This window comes from Pithys albifrons, chromosome 1 (genome assembly GCF_047495875.1).
Source record: "Pithys albifrons albifrons isolate INPA30051 chromosome 1, PitAlb_v1, whole genome shotgun sequence".
Lineage (NCBI taxonomy): Eukaryota > Metazoa > Chordata > Aves > Passeriformes > Thamnophilidae > Pithys > Pithys albifrons.
In genome coordinates this window covers 54,045,335-54,071,294 of record NC_092458.1, presented here as the reverse complement: position 1 = coordinate 54,071,294, position 25,960 = coordinate 54,045,335, and positions in this window count along the sequence as shown.

Sequence of the window (25,960 nt, the reverse complement as noted above, 5' to 3'; positions counted from 1 at the left end):
GGGCTTGGTACTGTGACCACTTCCCTGGGGAGCCTGTTCCAGTGCCCAGCCACCCACTGGGGGAAGAACCTTTTTCTAATATCCAGGCTAAACCTCCCCTGATACAACTTGAGGCCATGCCCTTGGGTCCTGTCACTGGTCACTACAGAGAAGAGATTAGTGCCTGCCCCTTCTCTTCCTCTCATGAGGAAGTTGGATGCAATGAGGTCTCCCTTTGGTCTCCTCTTCTCCAGGCTGAACAGATCAAGTGCCCTCAGCCACTCCTCATACAGCTTCCCTTCAAGGCCCTTCTCCATCTTTGCTGCCCTTCTTTGGACACTCTCTAAGACCTTAATAACTTTTTTATATTGTGCTGCCCAAAACTGCACAGAATATTCAAGGTGAGGCTGCACCACTGCAGAGCAGAACAGGACAATCTCCTCTATTGACTGGTTAGTGATGCTGTACCTGATGCCTCCCAGGACGTGGTTGGCCCTCCTGGCTGCCAGACACTGCTGACTCATATTCAGCTTGCTGTCAACCAGGATCTCCAGGTCCCTTTCCATGGCACTCCTTTCCAGCATCTCATTCCCCACTCTGCATATACATCCAGGGTCGCCCCATCCCAGGTTCAGAATCCAATACTTTCCCTTGTTGATCTTCATATGGTTCATGATTGTCCAGTCCTCTAATTTGTCAAGGTCTCTTGTAGGGTCTCCCTGCCTTCAAGTGAGTCAATGGCTCCTCCCAGTTTTGTGTCACCTGCAGACTTGCTTATTATCTCTTCCAGTCCTGTGTCCAAGTCATTTACAAGGATGTTAAAGAGTGCAGAGCCTAAGATGGAGCCCCGTGGAACCCCACTAGTGACACGTCACCAGTCTAATATTTCCACATTCACTCTTACCTTCTGTGCTCTACTCTTGAGCCAATTGCTCATCCATCATATGATGTGTTTGCTAGCTGTGCCCTGGACATTTTCTCCTGACCACAGACAAAACCAACTAATTCTCCTATAGGCTCATCCCTCAGTTGTAGTGCTCTCACAATACTTATATTCTGACTTTATTAGTTATTAGTTATTTTATAAGTTGACAATTCAATGAGTTATTATTTAAAAATATTTAGGAGTTTTAATAAACTTGTCAAACTAGATACTTGTCTCTGTTTCTACTACATAATGAAGTCTTTTCTGTGACTGCAGCACACGTAAGCAGAATTTTTAAATGACAGACCTAATTTTAGTAGGTCTAGGTATAAGTCCCCTGGTTCTCAAGAGTCTTCTTTATTTCAGGTTCTATTAGCAAAGTACAATGCTAGCTCATGTCCAAGCATATCCCAGAAATCCCTCCTGAGATATTTAGCCATGGCACTTTGAAGAATACTGAAATGAGCAAGAACAGGTCCTTTCTCTTTTTTTTTCTTTGATTCTTTTAAATTCATTGCTCTGACATAACCTTTGAAATAGAGAAGAGACTGAATAAAAAGTAGTTGTTTTATGAAAAATGAAAGCATTTCTAATTATATTCAAATCCCACTAAGAATGAAATCCCACTGATTTTAATAGGATAAGAATTGGGCCCCACATCTCATTTAGTTAAACCTCAATATTGCAACAAAGAATGGTCATTGTTTTGAGACCAGTTTAATATCTAAAGTGGGGTCATGCATGCATAGCATGATGAGCTTCTTTCAAAGCTCTGAATTTCTTTGTATTAAGCCAGGTAATTTATGGTATTTCGACAGCTTCTGCAGTTGAAATGAATCTGTCTTTTTAACATTTAAATGAACAGTAGGAGTAGAAATAGCAGGGTATTGAAGAATGTACAGAAAAATCTTGAGCAAAGGATAGAAATAGGAGAATATAAATGAGTTTTGCAAACTGCTCCTTTAGTCTAATAAAGGATTAAAAAATTAAAACAAAACCAAAAACAAACTAACAGAAATTTTCATATGTATTCACGCTGCTCATAAACTGACTGAATTCCACTTCACATTCCTTCCACATTTTTCTGTAGAATAAATTGCCATCACTGAAGTTACAACAGAAAGAAGTGACTGCGTGCTAGTAGGTAAGATGGGGAAGCAGAGCTTGATAAAGAAGCAGTAAAATTCTCTTAGTGTACCAGACAAGTCATGCTAAGATTAGTCTTGTATATAGATATGCCTGATACCTCCCAAGAAGACATGTGTTACTCCATCATCTTTAATTTTTGATTTCACAAGCATCACTTGAAAGAAATGCACTGCAGATAAACTTGATTTGTTTTCTTATGTTCTCTTATTTGAGATTAAAACAGATGAGTAGTGACCAAGAATCTTCCAATTCAATCTCAGCTGTATGCCACTTCACAGATTCATCAAGGCAGGGAAAAAATGCATGAACACACACATATATGCTTCTAACACTCACAATCTAGAACATGAATAATGATGGTGCCATGGAACTACTGAGACCTTTATAAGAAAGTGGTGAAATGATCTATGGAAAGATAAACTATGAACACAGAAATAAGAGTGAGGATGGGCATTAGTATTTTTCACATAGCAAAATTATTTCTAGGTCTACTGGCACAGAGAAACACCAGTGTTTAGGATGGAGGTGCCTAAAACAAGTAGCAGGAGAGTGATGCCGTGAATGACCCTTTCCCCCAAAGCAGTACACCGAGCCACATTAGTGTAGGGTAAGATAAAAAGTAAAGGTCCTTTAATAACACAGGGCCTACAGCCCACAGGAATACATGATGACATGCATGTGTCCCAGTTCTAGTTTCCATGGCTTTTATAATGAGATCCCTCCAATCATTGCTTTACACATTTCTCAGTCCAGCCCCAGTCCCACCCCTGTCCAACCCCTTGGAATTGGGTCTGGGGTCATTAAGACCCTCTGTCTTCATCAGCTCTTCTTCTTCAGGCACACAAAGGTCTCTTGGAGTTCATCCAGTTCTGGCTTCTGGGTCACTCTGACCTATGTTTATGTTTCATTCTGTAGGCCTTCTGATATCCTTCAGCTCTACCTTGAAAAGGAGTCTAAACAAGATTAATTAACTAAAGGAATTTGAGCTCCCTGTTCTGGGACAGGGGTAGTGATAGAAAAGCATTAAACTTAAACTGTTAGAAATATTAACCCTCTAAAAATCTACAACTACTGTGTTCCTAAAATCTACAAAATGTGAAAATCAGAACAAAAACTCCTTTGGCATCAAGAGAAATAGAAAATAATTCTTCCAGGTTTTCAAAGGCAATTTGAGTAATCAATTATTCAAGGTAAAACCATTGCGGTTTTGGTTTGTTTGTTTGTTTTTTTCAATGATGCTGTCATCAAGGAGGTATTCTGTCTTGAAACAGCTTAGTTAGGTTGCTGTAGTATGTACATTACCTTTGTAGATGCTTTTCTATTTTGTCTGAAGAGTAACAATAGTTTTAAGCCTTTTTAGGATGGTATTTTGTTTAAGTTCTCTAAAGAAAATAAACACTTAATATCTTTATTGATAATCTGGATGAGGGAGTCAAGTTTACCCTTAGTAAATTCAGATGACAACCAAGTTCAATGGGAGTGTCAATCTGCTGGAGGATAGGAAGGTTCTTGAGAGGGTTCTGGACAGGCTGGATTGATGGACCAAGGCCAACGGTGCCAAATTCAATAAGGCAAAGTGCCAGGTCCTGCACTTGAGTCACAAGAACCCCATGCAGCACTGTATGCTGGGGGCAGAGAGGCTGGACAGTGCCCAGTAGAGAAGGAACTGGGGATGGGGACAACAGCCAGCTGCAAATGAGCCAGCAGTGTGTCCAGGTGACCAGGAAGGCCAGTAGTATCCTGTCTTGTATTTGTGTGGTCAGCAGGACTAGGGAAGCAATTGTCCCTCTGTACTCAGCACTGTGGAGACCACATCTCAAGTCCTGTGTCCAGTCCTGGGCCCCTCCTGACAAGAAAGACATTGAGGTGCTGAAATATGTCTATAGAAGGGAAACAAAGATGGTGAAGGATCTGAAACTCCTGTGAGGAGTGATTTATGGAGTTGTAGTTGTTTAGCGTGGACAAGAGAAGGCTTAGAGGAGACCTTATCACTCTCTACAACTACCTGAAAAGAGGTTGTAGACAGGTGAGGGTTGGCCTCTGCTGCCAGGCAACAGGATGAGTGGACACAGTCTTAAGATGCACCAGGGGAGGTTAAAGTTAGATATTAGGAGGAATTTCTTCACAGAAAGGATTACACATTGGAATGGATTGTCCAGTGGGGTGATTAAGTTACCGTCCCTAAAGATGTTTAAGGAAAGACTAGACCTGACACTCAGTGCTGTGATCTAGTTGACAAGGTGGTGTTCAGTCAGTCTAGAGTCAATGATCTCAGAGGTCTTTTCTAACTGAAAAGATACTGTGATACTGTGAAAAACATTCTGTGAAAGTTATCTTATTGGAATCAGTAAAAAATTATGAAAAGTAATAGTCATTCTGATTGTGGATAACTTTGCTCATGCTTATTCTCCATGAAATCAATAGCTAAAGTTACTTGCATCCATAACTGTTTGCTAGATATAAGTTGTAGTCAGCAAGCTAAAAGAAAGAGTTGCTATCCTGGGCAAATTTGAGTATGTTAGAATCAAACTTTATAGTGTTCAAAATTATCTTACCAACACATTTTCTAATATTGGTTTCCTTCACAAACCCTACATGTTAGGGATTTTAGCTTCATTTGAATACATGACACTAGAAATACCAACTGGATAAAGTATCTAAAATACACAGTGTGAGACACTGGATTATTATATTAATTATTGGATTGGAACTAACTCAAGTGTGTGCGGGCAGGAAGTGGGGGGGAAGGATAAGTCAAATCCCATGGAGGCAATGCTGTATCCCACATGCTAGCCCCTGTAAGCCTTATGGGGTAACCCTGGAGCAAGGCCCATAAGTATGGCCTATACCACACCCTGGAATCCCTAACCCAGCCTTAGATTGGCTAACAGAAGCAGCATTGCGTCTTACCATGCCCTGTAGCCACAGAATGGCCAGTGGGCCTCAAGTCCCACCTGGGAGGGGTGGTCACAGAGGGCCAAAGCACATAAAATCAGCAGCACATGGTCTCCATCTTTCCTTGAGACCTACCAGCTGGCCACATGGAAGCTGGACTTGCTTGGGACTCTCTGGTGGTTACTATTTTTATCTCATTCTCTTTCTTTACTCCTGTGCTGGTTTAAATGTAAACTGACAGGAGAAACGAACCCAATATAAAAGAGATTATCAGTCAGAGTTAAATTTAATAAAAAAAAAATTACAATAAACATAATGATACAAAGAGAAATTGGTTTTAACCCACAAACCCGAGAAGTATAACCCAACACTCTCTGGCACAAACACAATGGTGTTCATTGGCCCCTGTGCTGAGCTGCACATGGTTCCCATCGAGTCCAAAGTAAAAAGAAGTGAGAAACCTGTTGGTGTAGATGACAGTTGCAGTCTGGTCAAGAGTGTGGTCACAGTCCTGTTGAGGTTCTGGTCTCCTCTGGATCTGACAAATGGTTCCCCAAGTCCCCAGACCCCCAAGATTATAGCCCCTCAGGTCCAGGTGGGAACACTCAGTATCTCCCCCAGGGTGGGGAATTACACAATGAATGATCTAACTCTGTGGGTCATAGGGTATTCGGAATCATTGATGGCCCATTAGCAGACGTGACCCCTCAGGCTGGGTGTGGAGTTGCTAACGAGTTCCTGGAAGAGAGTTATCACAGCTCCTATCTCACAGGTGTCTTTCACACCCAGCTCACATCCTGAGGGGCCAGGTGTGCCCTGGCAGCTGCAGCAAATGGTCCATTGTTAACAGTTCATGGGAAATGAATTGACAGTGTAAGATACATATCTTTGGTCACCCCCACACAGCAATAAACTGGTCCCACCTGCTTAACTAGAAGAACTCCTTCTCTCAATCTCCTTTCTTAATATTTTGAGCAACTTGGAGCCAAATGGGTTGGATTTTGTTGAGTTGTATGGACTAGCATGTGCTAAATTATAGCTTTGTGAAATGCTTTATTTTGGTTGTATGTTACCCTTAAAATTTTTGCCAAGATTTTTTATTTCTTAAAGTTTATCAGTAAAAAATGTGAGCAATGCCTTTTCTTTATGGTACTTTAAGGTATTAAAAAACAACAACTCTTCTAAAGATTAAGTGGGAGACTTTTTTGAGCCTTGTATATTTTTAAAGTAAAACTTCTGTTTGAGCTTGTAGCTCTGTGGCTGTAGTCTTACACACAGTCAATAACAATATGGATCTTCTAGAAAAGCTTCATGTCTTAATGGACATTTCAGGTCTTATCAAGATCAAAATAAATAGAGGATGTTAGAATGTGCATCCAAACATGTTTTAGCAGTTTGTTTTCATCCTTCATCTCCATCATATAGATTTACACATTGGCTAGTACAGAGTTTTCATAGCCAATAAATAATAAGAGTTCAAAAGGCTTTATTTTACAGATTTTAGCGTGATAACAACAACAAAAAAACCTGAAGAGTTTTCCATGATGATGTGTTAGAGTACAGTCTTCTAAGACAGTAAATAGTAGAAATTGAGGGTGCTGTCTTTTAATTCAAATATTAATGGTCTCTTTTCTGAAGCAGAAATTTACACATTCTGTTTCCCATGATAAATTAGGGTTGTTCAAAAGATCACTGGGGGGGGTGTATATATGTTCTCATGGATCATTACAGCAGTCTATCATGTGAATATGTGTTTAAATAAGTTTTACAACACTTTATCTAACAGGTTATAGCAAATAATGTACCTTATGGACCTTATATGTGGTATTACACTACTGACTTACTTATATTCATAGAATACTGGAACCTACGTACGTAAAATCTTAATTCAATATTTTTAAGGTTCTAGTTTCTAAACACAAATATTTCTTAACAAATTTCTATTAATAAAAGAATTTAATTATAAGTCTGAAACATTTATTTAGCGTCTTCCTAGGTTTAGGAATATGAATACAAAAATACAAGAATTTTTCTACTAACCCTCATCTATTTTAACTAATAATATGAAATTGTTAGGCTAACTTAATATTGATACTCGGTATTAAATATGGCTACTGCAGAATAGTAATTTTTTAGTTAGGAAGAAGTATTCAAATGCATTACTCCTAAATTCCTATAGTGATTTCAAGTAGATCCCAAGCAGACATAAATGATGTTCCACTCATGAGGCCTTAACTTCCTACCATCTATTATTTAATCTTTAAATTTAAGAAATTATCTATGTTGTTTATAACACAACATGCATCTTCAATATAACATTGATAATTTTAATTACAGAAAAAAGCCAAATACTTTAGTACCACAATGTGTACTGCCTACCTAGAGTCCCAGAGAAGTCATCAAGGTTTAAGGTTTTGCTGATTTAAAGGCGAATCAGCAGGGGAAATGAACTCACCACGAGAGAGATTATAAGTCAGAGCTAAAATTTATTAATATTACAATAAATGGGCAGTTAAATGCCTCCCTGACATCCGATCCCGTCAGATCTCGGAAGGTAAGCAGGGTCAGCCTCAGATTAGTACTTGGATGGGAGACCTCCTGGGAAATGCCGGGTGCTGTAGGTTCTAGTCCTGAGGACTTCAATGTCACTGTCCAAGCTCGCTCAGCCATGGCAGATGAACCTCAGGACTTAAACGGTGGGGCCAGTTCTGCGCACGCTGAGCCTCACCTAAAATGCACTGCACAGGCTGGAAGGGCACACCCACGTGGGGACAGCCCTTCCCAAATCTTCGTTTGCGAAGTTTGGCCATACATATATTACAATAAATACACTGACACAAAGGGAAATTGCTTTCAACTCACAAAACCCAGCAGTATAACCCAGTGTCCTGGGGCACAAACCCACAGGGGTTTGTTTGCCCTTGTGCTGAGACCCGTGTGGTTCCCCCAAGTCCAAAGGAAAAGGAAGTGAAAAACCTGTTGGTGCAGGCGAGTGCTATGGTCTGGGTGAGAGTGCTGGTCTCCTCCTGTTGAGGTCCTGCTGCTGCTCTGGATCAGACAAGAAGTTCCCGAGGTCTTCTTAACCACCATTTATGTACCCTCAGGAAGCACCCAGTCCCTCCCCCAGGGTGGGGACTCACACAATGGGTGATTAACTCTGGGAGCCAGGGGGTATTGTTGAACCATTGATGGACCATTAGCAGCCACACCCCCTCAGGCTGGATGTGAAGGTGCTAATGACTCCCTGGGCAGCTGCTGCTAATGGCCCATTGTCCTTGGGGAATGAATAGAGGGGGTAGAATACACAGCTTTGATCACCCCACACACAGTGTTAACTGGTCCCTCCTGCTGAACTAGGACAAAGATGTTTATATGAAGATGCTCATATACAACCATAGGGCTCTGGAATTTTATTTTCTAAGTGTGTTACATTAAAATTCTGGCAAATAACAGTTCCCTAACATATCAGCATCAGAGTTCCATGAAACATCATAATTTCTCTCTAGAGGAGCAGTAATTTTCGCTATAGTAACATATTGCATCATCATTATCACAAATGAGTATTTCACTCCCCATGAATTATTGTATAAGTTATAGGAGTCAAATACTACCAAGCACACATCTACATGTACTAACTCATACTTCTAAGTGTTCCATTTGTTACATTGTGTTCTTGAGCCTGTCAAGCTAAAACTCACAAATACTGTTCTATCTAGATCCTAAGTAAAGAAAAAAATATAGACTAATGTATTTTTATATAATTTTATTTTACATATTAAGTAATGAAATCACTTCATATATTATAAACATGATTATATTATACTAAACATATATTACAAACATAAGACATGACCCTTACCAAATTTTCCAGACTGCAGTCATCAAGGTTCATTTGATTTGTGGGTAAGCAACACACAAGTAAATCTTTGTCTTCTTCTTAAACTTACATTTGTTCTGTCCAGTTATTCTTACTGAGGTGACATGCAAAACGCTAAATTGACCTTTGGCTGGAAATTCAGGTCAATTCTGCTGCTACAGAGAGGGGTCTCATTATGACTGAAGTGGTTTCCTACCTTTATCAGGGTTTACAACACTTACAATGTATGTACAATTATATATTTGTATCTTTCAGTATTGAAAACTAAATATTGTGAGGAAAGTCTAGGTTTGAAACTGATAGATGTTGTTAACAGAAAGGAGAATAAATATTGTTGCAGTTTTCAGTGTCCCACAGGTACTAAAAACCTAAGGATAGAAAATGCAGTTGGCTTGTGAGCTGACGAGAACGTTGTGCCCAGTTTACATTATAGAGCATTTTTTACTTTTAAATTATAGCAATATAGCACTGACAGTTGGCTAAATAACACAAATAAATTTTTCCTCACAAAACAACAATATATAATAAGGTAGTTGGAAATTCACTCCTTTTAGTTTTGTTTTTCTTTGTGTTTTTTTTTGTTGTTGTTGTTTTGCTTTGTTTTTCTTACAGCTTTTTGTCTAGGTTTGAGGGGAAAAACCAAAATGTTTACCCACAAGCGGAGGAAGGGGGTTTCCTCCACAATAATCACACCACTCTTTACCAAATTTAAGAAAAGAAACTTTAATCAGACAATGGATACAAGAAGGATAACTGTTCTTAACTGATATATGGTCCCGTTGTGTAATGGTGAGCACTCCGGACTCTGGATCACAAGGTCACGAGTTCGAGTCTCAGTGGAGACTGTACCGGGCAGTTCAATGCCTCCCTGCCATCCGATCCCGTCAGATCTTGCATGCTCAGCAGGTTCACCCCCGGTTAGTGCCCGGTGCTGTAGACAGTCCTGAGGATTTCACTCTCACTGTCCGAGCTCACTCGGCCGTGGCAGATGGGCCTTAGGACTTAAACGGTGGGGCCAGTTCTGTGCACGCTGTGCCTCATCTAAAAAATCCACTGTGCAGGCTCAAAGGGCACACCCACGTGGGGAGAGCCCTTCCCAAATCTTCATTCACGAAGTTTGGGCATACATATATATATATGTAAACAGACCAGAGCAAACCGCTTCCCCACCACCAGAAGAGAAAAAAAAAAAACCACAAAAAACCCCAAAACCAGCAGGTTTCCTTCTGGAGAAAAGTTATACTTATGAGCAGTATCAGTGTCACAGCCCGGCTGGCGGCAGGGTGAGCTTCCAAATGAATTCTGTCTCTCCCTCTGTGTCTCTTGTCCCAAATGAAGAAGGAAAACTGGAAGTGGAGAACCGCTGCGTGTCCTGGAAAAGCAGCTCCAAGTTCTCTCTCCCAAGTTGCTGCGCCAGCCGGGACGGGCAGGCCGTGATGCTGCAAGTAGCGGTGAGACTGGAGCAGAGACCGGGACCCCAGATGCAGGAACCAGAAGAACAGCTGTGGCAAGGAGAAAAGAAACGGCTCTCCAAGAAGCAACAGCAGCAGCAACGAGGAGCAGGAGAAAACGGCTTCCCTCCTCAGCAGCACACACCCTGCTCCGCATTCAGCCAAGCTAGAAGTGAAAAAATGTCCCCAAAAAACAAAAGAGACATTCTGCCCCCACCCAAGCAATCAAGAATAAGACAGAAGCAGTTAACTACTTCTTTTTGTTAACTAATGGCATGGGTAGTTAATGGCAGGGGAGAGAATTTACATAATAATTCCAAATTACAACACTTTTATAAATAGAGTGTTAACTTCAACCTATTCTGCAATCAAGCAATAATTTTATTCTATATCAATTCTTTCTTACAGCAGTACAGTCACAGTTTGGGGAAAATTTTAATTCCTTTCCAAACTCTTCTCAAGGGGAATATTTATTACAGATAAGGTTTTGAAGTTCTGTGATTCTGTTTTGCTTCTCTTTCTCATCTTTCTTTGTATAAAATCTCTGTATTATTCAGCCACTGATATTTTTTACCATTTCTTTGACATTCATGGCATTCTAAGCACATCAATCTCTTCAATATCACAAATAATTCACTTAGTAGTAATAGCCAGCTGCTAGTTTTTCTATAATTTTTTTCTTTTTTTTTTTTTTTAAATCATTAGGCAATATACCACACATTTTCCCTTGGAAATCTGGATAGAGACAGAATGTATTATATTTTGACAACAGATATTATGTAATGTTCTTCATTTTTACTCTCTTTGAGAGCACTAAAAAGTGCTCAACATCTTTGCTATATCTTTACAGTGGGGGTTGAAAGGTCATCAATAGTATCATGTAATAGTAAATTATAGTAATTTCAGTGTTTGCATAATTTCTCATCTTTTTTACAACTTGTCATTTTCTAATTTCTAAGCTGTTCCTTTATTTTACTTACAGGGTCTTTAATAACAAAATATGCAGTAGCGCAGAAAAATTATATCCATGTTCTTTATATTATAGGAAGACACTAGTGCATGTAACTTCTCTGTGGTTCTATCCTACATGTTAAAAAAGACAAATCTGCCTTGTAACTTTGTCAAAACTTTTCAGAATCCTATAGATGTACAGCAAACAACCAGAAAATAATCCCAGCCTCCATAAGATGGTTGCATAATATTTGACTATTTAATATTCCTATTAATATGGTCTAAAAACACTGTGAACGATATCCAAAATGTAGCTTAAATTTTTAAAATGATAGTTCCTAAATTCAATTAAACTGTATAACTAATATCTGGGTCTAATTATTTAAGCTAATTCACAAGTATATTGGCATTTTTATTAAGTTTTTATTTAGTTTAGTTCTGTGTTTTTGTTGCTTTTCTATTTGACTGAAAGTATAAATTTACTATTCCCTAAATAAAAGTTTCATTATTAATCAGAATCTATTACAAACACACAATGTTATTCAGCACTGAAGAGATTTTCCAGTGACTTCAACACATCAAGCCTAAGGAAAATGTAATTGTAAACAAAACATTTTTGAAGACTTAAGGTCTGTTATTTCAGTAGACTTTTCTACTCTAGGAAAGACTAAGAAATTATTTCCAAACATTTTTAAAATGTGACCCCCTTTTTTTGTTTATCTTTTTTCATGCCATGAGATCATGAACACTTCTTTCTTTTCTTTCTTTCTTTCTTTCTTTTTCTTTCTTTCTTTCTTTCTTTCTTTCTTTCTTTCTTTCTTTCTTTCTTTCTTTCTTTCTTTCTTTCTTTCTTTCTTTCTTTCTTTCTTTCTTTCTTTCTTTCTTTCTTTCTTTCTTTCTTTTTCTTCTTTTTCTCTTTTTTCTTTTCTTTTCTTTTTTCTTTTTTCTTTCTTCTTTTTCTTTTCTCTTCTTTTCTTTTCTTTTCTTTTCTTTTCTTTTCTTTTCTTTTCTTTTCTTTTCTTTTCTTTTCTTTTCTTTTCTTTTCTTTTCTTCCACCAAACTGTTTCTTAGAGCAACTTAATACTTACTAGAAAATTTGCAAACCTTCATGGACTTCAAAATAGAGGATAAGAGTCTACATTAGAGAGCACTGTACAGAAGGAAGATAGTTGTGTTGTTATTTAATAACTTTTCAAAATATGTTTTCAAAATAAAGTAAGAAACTATACAACTCTCTTAAATGCTATTTGAATTTATAATATAGTAAAGATATGCAATGTGAAATCTACTCCTTGAATCCTTGAAAATATGTAAAATAATAATAATAATTAAAATAAAAAGGTAAGCTGGGGATCTTTTTATAATGATTAACTTTTTAAACTTTAAGCACATGAATTTCCAAGATGGGATTGAAGACAAGCCCATGCATAAGCCTTTTAGCAGAAAGAGCATTAAGTGACTATGATATTGTTATGCCCATATTATTGCTAGAGGGACTCATATAGAAATTAGGTAAATGACCTGTCTGAGGAGGTTCCTGAAATACCACCTTCTTTCTACTTTAAGTCTTTTGTTTCAGCCTTCAACATTATTTTACCTGTGCAGGAAAGAAAATATTATTTTGAGCAAAATATGGTTAAGTTTTGAAATTCACTGCTGTAGAGAACTAACACAAATAGCTTACTAGAATCCAGAATGAGACTGGGACACTAACAGTACAGAGGCTATCTGCATTGATCCTCTTGTTTCATCCTCTTTTAGCAGAATAGCAGGAAGTAGTGCCTTAGGAGCCCAAGCCTCCTCCTGTGTTTTCAAGGGCAACTCAAGCTTCTTACTCTTTAGCAGTGTTTCATCCTTAAAGTAATTAAAATTTTTAAGTGTAATATTCAGCTTGACATTAAGAAACTACATTCAGCTACCCACTATGCCTTTTGAGAAATTCAGGAGTATTTTAAATATTCCAGTTGATCTGATAGATATGACAAAAAATGTATAGGATAGCTATGTTTTTCAGGAATGCTCTTTAGGGCCTTCTTGGACATTTTAGACATCTCAAATGCCAATAGACATGTGTGTTTACTTCATGTCAGTGTTGTCATGTAAAAGAGGTGGCTAAAAATCTGATAGAGTCAGTGTAAACCTAGGCCTTCAAAAGCAGTTGTTCCAGGGTGTTAAGAGATCCTTATGAGACCCCCGTCATATCCTCCTACCCTGTGTGGATGACTGGAGAGCCTAGTTGCTTGGAACTACATGATGAGCCACAGTATAGGAACCCAGAAGAAGTCCTGAAAGTTTTCTCTGATGGTCTGACAAAGTGTCCTTGATGTGTACCTTCAGTAATCTATACATGTACAGGCACTTGTCCTCTGCAAAACACTTCTTCTACATGGAGTTAAGTTTTCTTTCTGCTTTTCTTTTTCCACCTACTCTAACACTCCTAATTTTACAGTAGTGTCCAGTTTGAAGATACCCTAAAGCACATGGGTCCAGGCCATTTCAGAATGGGAGAGACCTGGAAATTACATACCAAATGGAGAAATGTTCAAAACAGTCTGTAGCACACAAACACTGTACAGGATGCGTCTTCTGCTCTCCTCTGTTTCAATATGCAGTTCTGAAAAATTATGGGCAAACTCATTTTGAGTGGAAGCATTTCTCTCCATGGCCATCAAGGAAACACAAATATTACTGTACAGAGTTTTCTGTCCATAGAAGTACTTCTTTCCATTTTCTTTTTTGCAAATGTGAGTATTTGTAGCCCCTTGAAGCAGGTATCATTTCTCTGTTGTTAGATAATATATATATAGGTGTATACTTGTATTCTTTTAAAACTGCCTTGGTAAGTCCCATAGAAGTACATTTCATCAGCTACAATTGGCATTGAAAAAATGATAGGTGGTGGATAGTTGATTCATTCTAATGTGCAGGTCAGCTTTGAAAAATGGAAAAAAACCCCTCCTCGCCCTATTTAACATCTAGATTACTGTATTATAAAGATGACACTAGTTATCCTGGATTGCATTATTTCAATGACATGACCTTTAGATTCTTCATCCTCTTTGAAAGGATCTTCCAAAGAGTAATGAAACATATTACTGTCTACTGCTTTGTCTCTCAGGAAAAAAATGAATTTCTTTAATTTATTGCGATCATTTTCCCTGTGAAGTTCTCATGACAAGTTTCTGGTCCTTTGTACAAATACATTTGTTCTTGATGAATTACAATTTGGGGAATGAAGTCATGTACTCTGTTCTACTGGCTCTAAATTCTGATTCTACTACTTAAATCTACAGATGCATTGTATCTAGATGGACACTAGGAATCTTAAATGTATTTTGTGTGTATAATTATGTAGAGATTTCTTGGTCTTTTTTTTTTTCTATAATTAAGTAGTAATGTGATTTTCTTAGAATTATTCTTTTAATGTTGCTCTGAAAATTATTTTGCCCCTTTTAACTATGCACAAGCATGAGAAAAGGACATATACTGTTGTGACTTACTTTTGATATTAGTCCTTTTTTCCATATACATATTAGCCCTTTTACTTCACTTCGTGACATATTGGGGGGGGGGGGGGGGGGGGAGGGGGGAGGAGGGGAATTACCCCTACTAAATTTTCACTTTTTCCTAGAACTGATTAATTTTGATTATTCTGAAAGTTTAAATTTTTTCATTTTACTTGCAGTTAAGACATTAACCTCACATACTATGGCTATACTGTTGTAATTCAGAAATTATTTCTGTGACTGCTCTATATTTTCAATCAATAAAAGTGTCATTTTAATTAATAAAGGAAAGAATCACCCTCGTCATTTTATTTGCACGAGTACATCAACTCCCTTATCTCCAGATAATAATAATAATATAATAATATATATAATATAATAATAATCATTAATTTAAACTGTAAATATCCTGTTAATTTTCATTTAATTGGTTTTCTATGTATATTTTATCAAAACAGATTTTATTATAATCATAACTAAAGCAGATAAATAGGAATCACATGTAGGAGTATTCCATTTCCATGTCTAGTCCTACGAAGGGGGTGAACCTTCAATCTGTATTACATGAAAAGACATGGAACTTTAATTGGAAAAATTATCCATCATCTGGCCACAAAGTATTGAAAAAGCTACTTCAAATCCTTAATTTGACATTCTGATTTGAAAATTACTTCAAAATAAAAATAAACAAACAAAAAAGCAAAATAAAAAACACCAAACACCTCAAATTAAAGAAAACAAACATAGTCTCAAGACAAACAAAGGACGATCAACCAGCCAACCAACTAAACCAACAACCAAACCACAAACCGCTGTTTTTTCTAATGAAATGTGATTTGATAATTTCATAATATTGGAACAGGAAATGTTGATATGTTGCTAACCCAGGAGACTAATAATCTACTTCCCAATCTTATATGTGCTTGCTTTATCTGTACCAGAATATAAATTCGCTCTTTGAAAAACAAAATTTGGAAAGTCAAATCATTGGAAAAGATGAAAGCAAAATGAAAATTACATCCTTAATAATGACTAAAGTTAAGTTCCATCTGCTTGCTTTTTGTAATTGAAAGGTGTAGAAGAAATTGTTTGAATATAAAGAAAGGTGGTTCTCTGGAACTGCCTGGAATAGTCCTTTTGATCTGCTGATACAAACTGTCACACTGCCTTGGACAAGGGGGATTGCAGAACACTTTAATTTAGATTTTAAAGCAAAAAAACAGACTTTTTTGAGTTAAATTGTATCTAATTACTGATTGAGTAACATGAGGAAAAACTCAAACAAAAAACCAAAATAAAGACAAACAAACCAAAATCCTCCACACACAAACAAAATCCGCAAAATTTGAACTTTGTGACTGCTTCTCCCTCCCAACTTTTGGTAGCCCATGTCCTCTTTGATTATATATGCCTGTTTAAGGGAATAGTTGTCAACAAAATGCCTAAAATTTCAGTCTAGCTTCACAAATATTTTCTTTTCCTGTCTGTCATGTCATTGTTTTTGAGAATGGATAAACATTTCATAAAATACCCCTGCCTGGTGGCCTAAAATCCTGCAAAATACATATGTACATAAATAAAGACAGACAAAAAGTCATGCAAAAGAAATAATTAATATGCCAAGCCTCTTGCTGGTACAGAAAAAAAGAGTAACTTCTGTTATTATCATAGTATGGCAGTCATTCGCTAACAGAGCTGAATAATGCCAGTGGTCTACATGTGAAATATCAGATTTTAAACTTGATTTTAAGGCTAGCAAGAGACATTGATGTATACCAGGGAATAAAGTCTTCAGTGAGAGGGAATAATATAGAGCTCAAAGAAGGTTTAGAAAGATCAAAGGAGCCATTACTGGGCCAGCATTCAAACAGCAGGAAGGGAAATACAGTGTTCATAATTCTCCCAGATGTGGAAAAAGCCAGTGAAGGGATTTATAATGCGGAGCAAAAATCTTAAAATCAATAAGATGCTTTACTGGTATTCACAGTAGTGCCTGTAAAGTATGGGGTGGAGAGGTTAATTAATCTATTTAAAGTCTGTATTTTGAATTCATTTGAGGTTTTCTACAGTAATCTGGAAGACCAGTTTACAAATCTATCTTTGGGAGGTATCAGAAGCAGGTATCAATAGCTTTGAACTGGAGCATAAGTGAATCAATGGCTATCTGGAAATCTGCTTATAATAACAATCACAAAATTTTGGTGATGTTATTCAGCTGCTTTTGAATGGCAGAATAGATCAGATATGCATTATCAACCTAATATAACCCTTCAGAATTACACTGATTTGAAACAAAATTAAAAAATAAAACCTGAATAAAAGATCAGGAATACATTTTCATGTTAATGTTAAACATTTCAACCATCTCTTAAATGTAATAAGGTATTTTAAAATTTATAAATCTACCATAAATAATGTATATTTGTAGAATACATTGACATATGATATATGCATATTTATATTTTTATAGTAAATAATATATTTTTAGCAATCGCCATAAACTGATGCACAGAAAATTCCACCTGAACATGAAGAAGCATTTCTTGACTGTGCACACTATAACAGATTTCTCAGAGAGGCTAAGGAGTCTCCTTCACTGGAGATGTTCAAGAACCATCTTTGTCACTTGTCCATCTGATTAAGAGTATTCTAAGCCTGGTTTTTCCACAAAGGAGAGATAGATTTTCACCCATAAGTTAACATCTTCCTGGGCAGGTCAGTCTTTTCCTTTTATGAGAAAAGTATTCCTATTCATATAAATCAGCATTTCAGAGAGGGAGATATGGCAGTCCAAGTCTGATATTGTGTGCTAAGAAGCACAATGAGATACAGAATCTGTGTTTCTATTTGCATGCATGTACTCACACTTAGCAAAGCAGAAGATGAGTTAGATAGTATGAGAGACTGAAATGTTAATGGTTAATGGCTCAAACAATTGGCTTTGCTGATAAAATGTAAGGTAACAGACCAGGTGCAGAGGGTGTGAGCACCAAAGTATGACCAGTTACCCACTCCCTCAGGGGCAGATTGTAACAGGTTACCTTCCTGACAGCATCAAGAGGTAGGGTGTCCAGCACTGCTTCTCAACACCAACAGCAGAAAATCATGAAACTAGGTAGGATAACACAAGAGATTGAAATTTAAAAGAAAAAAAAAAGAGGGCAGATTTCTTTAATCATGCTGAGAAGCACCTCGCAGAATTTTAAAAGAGGCTACAAAAACCTTAACTTTCGTTTGTGTTTCTGTGTGTGAATGTTAAAAATATTAGTTCTAGCTTCCTTCTCTTCCCTTCCTGCTCCTTCTCTAAGAAATATTTAATGTCAGATCCTTCAAGATTTTATTAAGCCCCTGCATGTTCTTTCTTTTTAAAAATAAAAGTGTTGTGCCTGGCTGCTCTTGAAGAAAATAAAAATTGTTTCTGCTTTTCTGATAAATTACAGATTTGAATGAAATTTGTTTACTGAGTGAAGAAGAAAAATTATGTTGAGAATTTGGGTTTTGCAGCCAGAGGTTTTTTCAGGGTCTTTTTTCTGTACTAGAATTGGAAGATACATTCTTTCTAACAGACAGATCTTCCTTTCCTGCATAAAATCACAGTAAAATGCTTTGTGAAGAATTTCCCTGTGGAGGTCAAAATAGATGCATTCTTCCACCCTGAAGCAGTCAAATGCCAAAAGAACTGACTGCACAATGTCATGGTAGTACTTGGAATGTGCAGTCAAATGCCAAAAGAACTGACTGCACAATGTCATGGTAGTACTTGGATTGTTGTAGACTGCACAGATGTTGCTCTCTCCTGTTTTTAGAGGGCTTGACTAGTGAATAAATAAATAGATTTGCTTCCTACTTTGCAATAGTCTTCCACTCTTTATCTCAAATAGAAATAAGTTAATGTTTTCATGAATTACAGAATAGGAAAAAGTCAAGGCAGTGACTTTTGTACACACATTTTTGAATGATGAGTTTGTACTTTTTCTAAAGCAGAAAAAAATGAGTGCTGAAAGTCAAAAAAGCAGAATGAATAAATAAAAAAAAAAAACCCTAGATATTTGTTGAAGTTTTTTGGTTTCATTTACATGTGAAACTCCATTAGTCCTAATGAATTCCATGCACATGTGAGCATCAGTATCAGCAGGAGCAACAAAATGATTATCAGGACAGGAAGATGGAGTCTCTGAACAACTACATTGTCAGTGCACGGCAATTGAATAAAGCCGCAATATAACAAACAGATTATTCAGATGGATTCCTCTGAGCATACAGATGGCAAGCACAGAGGTCAGAGAGCAGTGAAACCTGACTTCTTATGTGGATCAAAGAGAAGAGGAAGTAAACACTTGCAGAATGCAACTGCCCAAGCTCCTGGTCAGGGCAGATATTCATTTGGAAGCTATCAGAGATCAGTAAATGATCCAGATTTTCTGGAATTCAAAAAAAATTGTTTTATGCTTAGAAGAAAATCATCTAGAGAAGTGAGTACTCTAGATATATCAGTTTTGAAAAATACACTGTAGTGTTTTCTCTAAGAAACACATAAACATTGCCAGCATATTGTATTGCAAGGAGTGCAGAAAATAGTTATTAATAGAAACAATCTTCACTGCTTTAGCTGTTATTAGAAAAATTTTTGAGTAGAAAGTGTTATACTCTATCTTCAGTTTTCTTGGTTTACATCTTCACATAAAGAGTATTGCTTTTGTATTTCAGTTATTCTATGTTTTGTTTCCTTGGATTTTTGAGGCGGTAACTGGAGTAATTGTGCAAGATAGAGATAAAACTTTTATTCCTGACGGATAACATGAAGCAGAAGCTGAAACAACACCACATTTGGTTTTAAGTTAATAGAAAAATTCCATATAGAGTTCTGTTTTCTGCTTTACTACCAGTTTGAGTATAGAAGACATACTGTAAAAATAGTAAAGCAGGAGTACAAGGAAATTCTCCAGGGTATTTTGAAGGGTTTTGGATTTCCTCTACCTACCTGAGGGTTAACCTGTGATTCAATATTTACAGCTGTATTTGCTGTTCTGATAGGCAATTTCTTTAATCAAATTAAAATTTGTTGAGTTAGAATAATTATTTACTGTAAAATATTTTTAAGACTTTAGTCAAAGGTTACTGAACAATACATGCTTATACAGCGAAGCAAATATAAATGAAAGCAGAGGCTTTGTTCTATGTTTAAATCATTAACATAACACTCTCACGGGCATACTATGTGCTTTTGGGAAGTAGTATTATACACTAGTAAGTAAAGTAATGTTGCAGTCCTAGACTTTCATATAGCAAAGAAATAGCTGAATTTGAATCTTCCTTGCACTGCCAGATATTGCCTAAGGCTCAAAAAAATTCTTGACATTCAGGCTACCATTCTTTTTTCTGGAATAACTACCTATTTATTTTCCTGTAACTTTATGTTTCCTCCTGTAAATATAAACTGTTGACATATTTCTGTGTTCTTCCCCTTGCTACCAAACCCTTCAAACCAGTCAAGGGACCAGTTTTCATTAACATGAAAACATATCCAATTCCTTCTTGCACAGCACAGAGCCTTAGAAAAGATGTTGTAGCTACCTTACAAGGTTATCAGCGTCATCTTCTGTTTCTTGTAAAAAACTTCAGAACAAGTCCTAAGACTGCAGATAAGATTAACATTTTCTATTTTCTTCCTTCCAAAATTCTGCTCCACTAGATGAATGTCCCTACTTTTGCAGACATAAAACAAACTCTCCACCTTCAGATTAAGAAATGTATGTAGTCTGGATACAATAGTGCAACTAACTGATTTCTGAGGTCTTGGACATTAAAGCTAGTCATTGAGTTACATGTGTAATAGGAGTATTTTCTGCACTTAATAATAACATTTATAAGCAGAAACACATTTTTTGTAACTGGGTAATGCCCTGAGTGCCCCCAAAAACAGGACTCCAAGCCAAGTTAATGTGGGATAAGATAAAAAGGTACATTCTTTAATATCCAGGTTCAGGGCTTTTAGGAATACCTGATGACATCTTCCTGCACCCCCGAATATTGATTTCAATGTTTTTTACAATATTGCCCACCCAATCATTACTTTACACATTTCTCAGTCCAGCCCCAGTCAACCCCTGTGCCATCCCCCAGGATTTGGGGCTGGGGTCATGGGACACTCTGTTCTCATCAGCTCTTCTCTTCCTCTGCCTTTGGAGTTCTTCCAGTGTTTTTAGACTCAAGGTTGTTGGTTTATGTTTGGTGTTGTTCTGCAGACCTTTCTGATAGTCTTCAGCTTTTCTGCCTTGAAGAGAGCTTAAATAGCTAAAAGAATTTGAGCTACTAGTCTGTGATAGGGGTTAGGACATATAAACAATGAACTTAGGCTGCCAGAATACTAGCATACTAAATCTACATTTGCTACAGTTACTGTGTTCCTAAAATCTACAAAATGTGAAAATCAAAAAATCAAAAACCCCTTTGGCATTAGGGAAATATCTACATACTTTCTTGATGAATAAAATCCAACATAGTTCCTGAATGAAAGACAGTCTGGAAACCAACAGGCTCTTGAGGTGGACCTACAACAGCATTTTCATCATCATCCTCTTTAGAATCATAGAATCATAGAATCGACTGGGTTGGAAAAGACCTCCAAGATCATCGAGTCCAACCGTTGGTCCAACTCCAGTCCATTTACTAGATCATGGCACTCAGCACCACGTCCAATCTGCATTTAAAAATCTCTAGGGATGGTGAATCCACCACCTCTCTGGGCAGCCCATTCCAATGCCTGATTACTCTCTCTGGAAAGAATTTTTTTCTGATATCCAACTTAAATTTTCCCTGGCAGAGCTTAAGCCCGTGCTCCCTTGTCCTATTGCTGAGTGCCTGGGAGAAGAGACCAGCCCCCACCTGGCTAGAACTTCCCTTCAGGTAGTTCTAGACAGTGATGAGGTCACCTTTGAGTCTCCTCTTTTCCAGGTTAAACAACCCCAGCTCCCTCAGCCTCTCCCCATAGGGCTTGTGCTCCAGTCCCTTCACCAGCCTTGTTGCTCTTCTCTGGACTGGCTCCAGCACCTCAATGTCCTTTCTGAACTGAGGGGCCCAGAACTGAACACAGTACTCAAGGTGTGACCTCACCAAGGCAGAGTACAGGGGAAGGATCACTTCCCTGGTCCTGCTGGTCACGCTATTTTTCATACAGGCCAGGATCCCATTGGCCTTCTTGGCCACCTGGGCACACTGTTGGCTCATGTTGAGCTTCCTGGCAATTAGTACTCCGAGGTCCCTTTCTGCCTGGCTGCTCTCCAGCCACTCTGTGCCCAGCCTGTAGCGCTGCAGGGGGTTGTTGTGGCCAAAGTGCAGGACCCGGCACTTGGCCTTATTGAACTTCATCCCATTGGAATCAGCCCATCTCTCAAGTCTATCCAGATCCCTCTGCAGAGCCCTCCTGCCCTTCAGCAGATCGACACTCCCTCCCAGCTTGGTGTCATCAGCAAATTTGCTGATTATGGACTCAATCCCCTCATCTAAATCATCAATAAAGATGTTAAACAGGACTGGACCCAATACAGACCCCTGGGGAACACCACTGGTGACCGGCCGCCAGCTGGATGCAGCTCCATTCACCAGCACTCTCTGGGCCCGACCCTCCAGCCAGCTCTTAATCCAGGAGAGGGTACACTTGTCCAGGCCATGGGCTACCAGCTTTTCCAGGAGTATAATATGGGAGACAGTGTCAAAGGCCTTGTTGAAGTCCAGATAGACACATCCACAGCCTTCCCCTCTTCCACCAGGTGGGTCACCTGATCATAAAAAGAGATCAGGTTGGTCAGACAGGACCTGCCCCTCCTAAACCCATGCTGGCTGGGTCTAATCCCTTGTCCACCCTGAAGGTGCTGTGTGATTGCACTCAGGATGAACTTCTCCATAACTCTGCCAGGCACGGAGGTCAGGCTGACAGGCCGGTAGTTGCCAGGGTCCTGCTTGCAGCCCTTTTTGTGGATTGGAGTGACATTGGCCAACCTCCAATCATCTGGAACCTCCCCAGAGAGCCAGGACTGTTGGAAGATGATGGAGAGCGGTTTGGCAAGCTCTTCTGCCAGCTCCTTCATCACCCTGGGATGGATCCCATCTGGTCCCATAGACTTGTTAGGATCCAGCTGGCTCAGTAAGTCACTAACTATTTCCTCCTGGAATACAGGAGGGCTATTCAGCTCCCTCTCCCTGTCTACCAGCTCCAGAGGCCAGTTGTCTTCAGGGCCACCTGTCTTACTGGTGAAAACTGAGGCAAAGTAGGTGTTAAGTACCTCAGCATTCTCCTCATCTTCCTTAACTATATTTCCCTCCAAGTCCAACAGAGAATGGAGGTTTTCCTTGCCCCTCCTTTTGTTATTAATGTATTTATAAAAGAACTTTTTGTTATCCCTAAATGAAATAGCCAAATTTACTTCAAATTCCACTTCTTTTTCCCTAATTTTTTTCCTGCATGACCTAGCTCTATCTGTAAATTCTTCGTAAGTAGCCAGCCCTTTTTTCCAGTCTGTAAACTTTCTTTTTATCCCTGCTTTCTTTCAGAATCTCCCTATTTAACCAAGCTGGCTGTCCTCCCCTCCGGCTGGCCTTTCGGCACACTGGGACAGGCTGTTGCTGTGCACTCAAAATTTCCTTCTTAAAACATGTCCATCCCTCCTGGACCCCCTTGCATTTAAGGGTTGTTTCCCAGGGTATGCTCTGAATCAGTTTTTTGAATAGGCCAAAATCTGCTCTCCAGAAGTCCAAATTAGAGGGTTTAATGGTGGCTCTCCTTATATCCCTGAGGACTGACAAAGATTAATTGAAAAAGACTTGTGATAGAGAGAGGCAACTGGGGATTTCTCACCTATCCAGAGCCATTTGGCAGATATTATTCTGCTTTAGAGTTTGAGAACAAAAAATAACTAGCTGAGATCACATTTAATCTTTTTTTAAAATAAACTATTTTTTAACAAGAGGTAAGTAAAAAGTTTTCTGTCATCTCCTTTACCCTTTCCTCTGCTACTTGAAAATTCATATTCCTCAAATGTGTACTTCAGTGCCTAGAGGCTGTCGTGTATACTGAAGCTCAAAAGATTGGACAAACAATGGAAGAGTCAAGAGTTAAAAAAGGATAAGAAAAGAATAATAGACTCTCAAACAAAGGCTGAATGGACAAGTCCTTTCAGAAACTGATTTCACTAAACAAACATGTAGGCACTGTTTGGTGAACCAGACTGATCTGGATTAGAAGTCAAGGTGCGTCTGACTGAGCTACAGGTTAATAGCTAATAGCAAACATCCATATTCACTGTGATGGTAGGAACAGGTGAAACATCAAAATCCAAAAGAAGCTACTTGAAAGTATCTTGTGTATGTCTTTGACCTCTGTGTAATAGTAAGTGGAGAATCCATAGTGACATATTTAGGTATCAAAAAATCACATTCAGTTACTGTATACAAGAGTCAGCTGTGAACATATTCTTCAGCCTGCAAAGAGTCTGACAGCTTTAGCACTTCTTATCTAGCCCTCTGTTCCTGACTTGCAGTGTGAGGATTTAAAGATGGAAGAGAGACTGCTTGGATCATCTAATTTGTCTGCACTCATTGCAATTTCCTTTCCTGACTCCAAAAGCATTGAGTCTTAAAAAGTTTTAAAAATGAAATTTTTGAAGCATTGAGGCTTATCTAGGAGACGAAAAGAAACTAAAGCAGCATCCCTCAGTAATTGTGGCCCCTCAGTTCTGCATCCTTTCCTTTAAACTAACTGTTAGAACTCATTCTTGCTCAGCTGAGGAACTAATGAATGTGCAGTTCTGTTTTTCAACAGTGTAGTTCCATCTGTTTAAATTTTTAGGAATTTATATAAGTATTTTATATAAATTATAATTTATTTTTATGTATAAACCGTAAATAAATATACAAGTTGCTATACAAATGGAAATTTAAAGTTAAATCTAAGGTTGTATCTTAATAGGTATGTTCATTTTTTTTTTTAATAGCCAGACCAAAATTAATGCTTTTCTACTTCTGATTTTAAGCAGAACATCTGATATTTTGAGTTATTAAGGTTATGGTCAGGACATATTGCTGAACAATTTTTCCTTTATTTTTACTCTCCAAGTTTTCAAGCTTTCATCAACAACTCCTGAAAGGTGGTTTATGCTTTCTTGGTTCAATGTCTTCTAAAAAATGCCATGAAACATGAAGAGGAAGGAAGCAAGGAAGGAAGGAAGTCAGGCACAAATTTTAGTATTCTGGAGCACTTTGCACTAGATCCATGCAATAAATGCAAAAATTAAGTAACACTGAGTGCTTCAAATGTTGCATTTTTCATGGAGACATCACTGTTCAGTTCAGGACTTTTGTCTGTATGGTTGCACAGTGTATGTAGGTCCAGTTTAGGGTGCTTCTTGCTTTTTTTATAAATTCAGTTAATGGAAAAAATGGTGGAAATTAGCTTGTCTCGGTTGTGTCAAATCCTGTCTTGACTAAAGAAAACCTAGAAGAATCAGAAATTGGAGAGTAGAAGAAAGAGAAATTTAAAGTGAACTCAGAGAACAAGGTTTATTTTAAAATCTGCCTTAAAAAAGAACAGGTGTTAGTAATTGTCACCAAAAAATCCTTCATACTTTATACATACATTCCCAAATCTTATACCTAGTAGCATAAACTTTTCAACTTGCTGCAAAAAATGCTTAATCTGTGTAGTTATAGTAATTTTTATTATATTTATCATATTTATGCATTTCTCTGATAATAAAGTTTAAATGGTTAACTGAATGACAAGGATTTAAAAGTTTCTACTACACTTGAAAAAATCCTCTAAATAACCTCACACAGACAGTTAAAATTATAAAGGACTTTTTGATACAAACTTGCTTGAGAAACAATGCTTTTACAAAGTCCAAAAAGTCACTTTGCTCCTCCTCTCCCAAGAGAATGATGAATGAAAAGTCCCTTTGAATTCTGCTCTTTTGTATTCCTTATCACCAATCAACAAAGGAAGGCAATCCAAATTAGCTATTCATGAGCAGCCATTCCAGAAAAAGTATTTCTGAGCAAACACATGGGAAAACATTTCTTATTCTAGAACAGCTGTACTTCCTTTTGACTTGAAATAATCTGTCTTTGATCTAAATAGGAACAAATCACTCATGCTGAAAATTCTATGGCTTGGACTGTTAAAGTTGTTATTATTGACCTTTATAACTTGATAGGAAACATCTTTATACTTAAA